Below are 6,939 nucleotides of genomic sequence, written 5' to 3'. Positions count from 1 at the left end.
CGTGTGCAGTACCGGGTGTGTTGGGGGTTCCCCATCTCGTAGGTCCCAGCATTGGCGACCGCTATCCAAGAGTTGCCTATCTGTTAAGAATTGCCCCTGCGGGAGGTCGTACCATTCAACCATGTCCTCATATGTTTTTAGTTGCCCTTCGTGGAACAGAGCTTCTGCTTCCGTCACGTTGTGATCGGTCCATACCTGCAGGGCTCTCGCGGTGTAGTAGTCTTCCTTTCGGGGGAGGCCCACCAAGGGAAGCAGTGGGGAGTATAGCAGCCGCCCTTTCAACATTCTGTGCACTCGCATCATGGGAGGAACGAGGTGGGATCACTGGAAGATTTGTGAAGTAATATAGCATTCTGGGAACCATAATCATTTTAGCTAAAGCTACCCAACCAATAGGTGTCAGGGGTAGTGTCTTCCAGAAGCCCACCGCTGATCGTAGGCCTGCTAACACTTTGCAATGGTTACCTTCGTAGAGGTCCTCCGGGGAGTGATATAGGCGTACTCCCAGATATCTGGGGTCGCTTCGCTCCACTTCAATGTCTGTGTGCCTATCTCTATGTTCTGTGGCGCCAATTGGGGACCGAGTGGGTAAACTGTTGATTTTCCCCAGTTGACTTTGAGACCGGAGGTCTCTCCAAATTCCTGTAAAGCTGCCCATATTGAGGTGAAGCTGCCTGTTACGTCCCGAACGTATATCAGCAGATCATCTGCATATAGCGATACGCAGTGTAGTGTTTCCGCTATCGGGATACCCCATGCTTCCCCCTCTCGTCGTAATCGTATGGCCAGGGGTTCCACTGCCAGTGCAAAAAGGAGGGGGGAGAGGGGGAACCCCTGTCTAGTCCCCCTCTCCACCGGGAATGGGGCTGAGATAAGTTTGCTGACTCTCACCCTAGAGGTGACGCCTCTGTATAGGAGCTTTGTGTATGCCATCAGTGTTGGGCCAATATTTATTTTCCAAGGGACTTCAAACAGAGGGGGCCATGTCAGTGTGTTAAATGCCTTTTCTAAATCAAGGATCAGGCACGCCGCAAGTGGGAATCTGTCTTTTACCCTGTCCTGTATATGAAACAGTCTACGTAAATTATGCGAAGTATTAAATCGTGGCACGAAGCCGCATTGGTCAGGATGTACCAAGGCTGGGAGAATTTGACTGTAGCGATTGGCCAATAGATTTCCCAGGATCTTGCAGTCTGCGTTCAGAAGTGTTATCGGCCTGTAAGAGGCCGGGAGTGTTGGGTCTCTATGGGGTTTCGGAAATGTCACCAACACCGATTCGCAGAACGACTCCGGTAAAATGCCTCTGGTTAGGGTGTCGTCGTATGTGGATGCTAGGTGGGGCACTATCTGGGCAGCGAACGTGCTGTAGTACTCTAGTGGGAATCCGTCCATACCCGGCGCTTTTTTCTTTGCTAACGGCCCGATTGCATGCTTTATGTCGGAGGGTGTAATTTTGCTGTCTAAATCATTCCTATCTGCTAGGGAGATTGTGGGCATAGGCGATGGGCCCATAAATTGTGCCAGCTCACTTGGTGTCTCCGGTGTCGGGGCACGGTATACTTCTGTGTAATAGTCCTGAAATATGTGCAAGATGTCGATTTGGGAGTGTTTTAGGTGCCCATTCCTGACTGTGAGCTCTGTGATGGGATGTGACGCTGTTTCCTGTTTGACTACCCATGCCAGTAACGCTCCCGTTCTATTGCCCTCCCTGTGTGCCCTGGTTGCATATGCGCCGAAGTTGTATTTGCGTAGGTCTCGTAGCGCCTCTGCGTGTAAGAGTTTTGCCACTGAGAGCTGCACTAGTGTGGCCATCCCCTGGTCCGTGTCTCAGGACATGTCTGCCAATCTTTTCTCTGCTCCGTTTAGTGTCTGTTATAGTGTTCTCCGTACCCCCACCACCTGTTGGATACATTGTCCTCTGGCGCTGACCTTATATGTATCCCACTCTATTGCCCTGGAGGAGGCCGAGCCAGCGTTCCGTAGAAAATGTTCCTGGATATATTCCCCATGGATGTGGCGAAAGGCCTGATCAGTGAGACAGTCTTGGGGCAGTTTCCATGTTGGGACTGGGGGTTGGGGCGGTCTCCATCTAAGGGTCCCTATGTGTGCATCATGATCCGACACTATCCTTCCCATAGAGTAAGCGTATTGCATCTTGGGTAAGAGGTCTGTGGAGCACAGGAATCTATTATGTATAACTCGCAAGTTGTGAGGGATGGAGTGAAAGGAGTACATCCTGGCGTCTGGGTTCCGCGCCTCCAGGCATCCACTAGTGCCCAGTGCTCTACCCATCTACGGAAGCGGTCAGTTTGTTTATGCGCAGGCGAGTATAGTGGTGGGGAATGTGATCTATCTAGGTGTAAATCTAGTACGCAGTTGTAGTCTCCCCCTAGGAGCCATGGGATGGCTGTGTAGTGAGCTAGCACGTTTGTAAGTTTTTCCCAATACTGGTCTTGTTCCACATTGGGGGCGTATATACATCCTATGAGTATAGGTTGACCCTCTAATAGCCCTGTCATGCTTACATATCGCCCTTCCCTATCTATGTGTCGAGTTTGTTCCTTAAAGGGCACCCCTGGTCTTATCCATATAAGTGTACCTCTGATGAAGGCGGAGTACACAGTGGCACAAGAGTATGCCCGCCATTTTTTGTGCAGGCGGCCTACTACCTGTTCTGTCAGATGTGTCTCCTGTAGGAGGGCCACTTGGGTCTGTTGCCTCTTAACATAGGCGTAGACAGAGTAATGTTTCGTAGCTGTATGCATACCCCTGACGTTCAGTGTGACGAATTTTATGTTTGTGGTTGGTGTTTTATGTGTCGTGTCTTACGAACAATCCGCGTTCTTCTCTAGCTGTATTGTCCCCTTCCCCCTACCCACCCCACCCTGCCCCCCACCGCTCACCGTCTCTGAGAACTCTGTATTGTCCAGTCTCTTCACATCTCACCCGCTTAAGGATATCTGGGAAATTTAGGAAAGAAAGGGAGACAAACTGCAACTCTGGGGAACAGTCCCAACTTGGGGGACCTACTGCTGGAGGCAATACGTTCAAACTGGTCATCATAGGTAGACTTTAGTTCATTGTTGTGGGGTAGTGGCGGTTCCTCTCCCTGACTTCTGCCGGTGCGGCCGCACATTCATAAAAGACTGCGGGAATGTGCCCCCTTGCATCACAGTGAGTGTTGATTGTTTTCACTGGATTAGAGTGACTTTGTGTTATAATCATCATAATAAGTCCTGACGGTCGCCGCTCTACATCCCGGTGACTGGATGCCATTGCGCATGCACGCGGTTCAGTTTCGGGTCATGCAACTCTCACTGTGTGTCCTGGGCGCCCACTAGACTGTTATATCAATGTGTCAGCTGTTTGAGGAGTCACTATTGGAGGCGTCATTGAGCCTTCTCAAGACGCAGGTGCGTCACTGCCCTCATCGTCAGAGCTGAACAGGCGAGGGCCTCCCTCCACGTCCGACCCTGACCCGGAGGCACTTAAAAGATCAGGGCGCCTCCCGCAGCGCGAGAAACTTTTACTTGCATTCTCTGGAAAATCCTACCTTTTGGGGTACATCAGCAGTATCGCCGCTGGTCCGGCTCACCTGCCGGAGTGAACCGCCGCCCACGCAGCACCGTGACTCACAGACTACACCTCCCAGGGTGCTTTGGGGGCCGCGCACTTGATTGACATCACCTCTAAGCGCCCGGAGGCGCGTAAAAGATCAGGGCGCCTCCCGTGGTGCGGGAAACTTTTACTTGCATTCTCTGGATAACCCTACCTGTTTGGGGACATCAGCAGTATCGCCGCTGGTCCGGCTCGCCTGCTAGAGTGAACTGCCGCCCACTCACCACCGGGACCCGCAGACTACACCTCCCAGGGTGCTTTGGGGGCCGCGCACCTGATTGACATCACCTCTAAGCGCTCGGAGGCGTTTAAAAGATCAGGGCGCCTCCTGCGACGCGGGACACTTTTACTTGCATTCTCTGGATAATCCTACTTGTTTGGGGACATCAGCAGTATCGCTGCTGGTCCGCCTCGCCTGCCGGAGTGAACTGCCGCCCACGCAGCACCGGAACCAGCAGACTAAACATCCCAGGGTGCTTTGGGGGCCGCGCACCTGATTGACATCACCTCTAAGCACCCGGAGGCGCTTAAAAGATCAGGGCGCCTACCGCGGTCCGTGTTTAAATTGTATTAATAGTTGCGCCCACTCCATAGATATTGTGTGTATAAGTGTGCCTTTCACCTCTTCCTCTCTCAGGGTCTCTTCCTCCGCTGCCCCCCATTTGCTCACCGCTCCCACCCAAGCTGCTTTTGGGGGTCCTGTAGGGGCTCTCCAGTGCATGGCTATGTTTCTTTTTGCTAGGAGGATAGCTAGGGATGCGAATCGCCACTGCAGCTTATCAGTCTTTTTTTCGGTAAATTCCAAAGGCACACTCCTCCTATGTGGTAATGTGTGGCAGGTTGACTATTGCTTGTAGTGTGCGATGTATTTTGTCCCAATAGCCTTGTATGGATGGGCAGTCCCAGAACATGTGTCTGAAGTTCGCCTCTAGTGTCAGGATATTAAACTGTATGTTTTTGAAACGTCCATTCCTGTAAACCTTTTTAGGGTATTCTGAGGCTAGGGACCATTCTTTGTCGTGGAGGGCTCGACCCACTTCGTCCTCCCACGAATGTCTCAATCCGTCCAGGGAGACATTGGTCAATTCCCCGATCGCTTTGTAATGCCATGTTACCAGGTGTCTGCCTGCCCCCATTCGTAATATCGTGTGCAGTACCGGGTGTGTTGGGGCTTCCCCATCTCGAAGGTCCCAGCATTGGCGACCGCTATCAAAGAGTTGCCTATCTGCCAAGAATTGCCCCTGCGGGAGGTCGTGCCATTCAACCATGTCCTCATATGTTTTTAGTTGCCCTTCGTGGAACAGAGCTTCTACTTCCGTCACGTTGTGATCGGTCCATACCTCCAGGGCTCTCGCGGTGTAGTAGTCTTCCTTTCGGGGGAGGCCCACCAAGGGAAGCAGTGGGGAGTATAGCAGCCGCCCTTTCAACATTCTGTGCACTCGCATCATGGGAGGAATGAGGTGGGATCACTGGAAGATTTGTGAAGTAATATAGCATTCTGGGAACCATAATCATTTTAGCTATAGCTACACACCCAATAGGTGCCAGGGGTAGTGTCTTCCAGAAGCCCACCGCTGATCGTAGGCCTGCTAACACTTTGCAATGGTTACCTTCGTAGAGGTCCTCCGGGGAGTGATATAGGCGTACTCCCAGATATCTGGGGTCGCTTCGCTCCACTTCAATGTCTGTGCGCCTATCTCTATGTTCTGTGGCGCCAATTGGGGACCGAGTGGGTAAACTGTTGATTTTCCCCAGTTGACTTTGAGACCGTAGGTCTCTCCAAATTCCTGTAAAGCTGCCCATATTGAGGTGAAGCTGCCTGTTACGTCCCGAACGTATATCAGCAGATCATCTGCATATAGCGATACGCAGTGTAGTGTTTCCGCTATCGGGATACCCCATGCTTCCCCCTCTCGTCGTAATCGTATGGCCAGGGGTTCCACTGCCAGTGCAAAAAGGAGGGGGGAGGGGGGGCACCCCTGTCTAGTCCCCCTCTCCACCGGGAATGGGGCTGAGATAAGTTTGCTGACTCTCACCCTAGAGGTGACGCCTCTGTATAGGAGCTTTGTGTATGCCATCAGTGTTGGGCCAATATTTATTTTCCAAGGGACTTCAAACAGAGGGGGCCATGTCAGTGTGTTAAATGCCTTTTCTAAATCAAGGATCAGGCACGCCGCAAGTGGGAATCTGTCTTTTACCCTGTCCTGTATATGAAACAGTCTACGTAAATTATGCGAAGTATTAAATCGTGGCACGAAGCCGCATTGGTCAGGATGTACCAAGGCTGGGAGAATTTGACTGTAGCAATTGGCCAACAGCTTTCGCAGGATCTTGCAGTCTGCGTTCAGAAGTGTTATCGGCCTGTAAGAGGCCGGGAGTGTTGGGTCTCTATGGGGTTTCGGAAATGTCACCAACACCGATTCGCAGAACGAGTCCGGTAAAATGCCTCTGGTTAGGGTGTCGTCGTATGTGGATGCTAGGTGGGGCACTATCTGGGCAGCGAACGTGCTGTAGTACTCTAGTGGGAATCCGTCCATACCCGGCGCTTTTTTCTTTGCTAACGGCCCGATTGCATGCTTTATGTCGGAGGGTGTACTTTTGCTGTCTAAATCATTCCTATCTGCCAGGGAGATTGTGGGCATAGGCGATGGGTCCATAAATTGTGCCAGCTCACTTGGTGTCTCCGGTGTCGGGGCACGGTATACTTCTGTATAATAGTCCTGAAATATGTGTAAGATGTCGATTTGGGAGTGTTTTAGGTGCCCATTCCTGACTGTGAGCTCTGTGATGGGATGTGACGCCGTTTCCTGTTTGACTACCCATGCCAGTAACGCTCCCGTTCTATTGCCCTCCCTGTGTGCCCTGGTTGCATATGCGCCGAAGTTGTATTTGCGTAGGTCTCGTGGCGCCTCTGCGTGTAAGAGTTTTGCCACTGAGAGCTGCGCTAGTGTGGCCATCCCCTGGTCCGTGTCTCGGGACATGTCTGCCAATCTTTTCTCTGCTCCGTTTAGTGTCTGTTCTAGTGTTCTCCGTACCCCCACCACCTGTTGGATACATTGTCCTCTGGCGCTGACCTTATATGCATCCCACTCTATTGCCCTGGAGGAGGCCGAGCCAGCGTTCCGTAGAAAATGTTCCTGGATATATTCCCCATGGATGTGGCGAAAGGCCTGATCAGTGAGACAGTCTTGGGGCAGTTTCCATGTTGGGACTGGGGGTTGGGGCGGTCTCCACCTAAGGGTCCCTATGTGTGCATCATGGTCCGACACTATCCTTCCCATATAGTAAGCGTATTGCATCTTGGGTAAGAGGTCTGTGGAG

This window comes from Lissotriton vulgaris, chromosome 1_1 (genome assembly GCF_964263255.1).
Source record: "Lissotriton vulgaris chromosome 1_1, aLisVul1.2, whole genome shotgun sequence".
NCBI classification, from domain to species: Eukaryota; Metazoa; Chordata; class Amphibia; order Caudata; family Salamandridae; genus Lissotriton; species Lissotriton vulgaris.
This window is presented reverse-complemented; position numbering follows the sequence as displayed.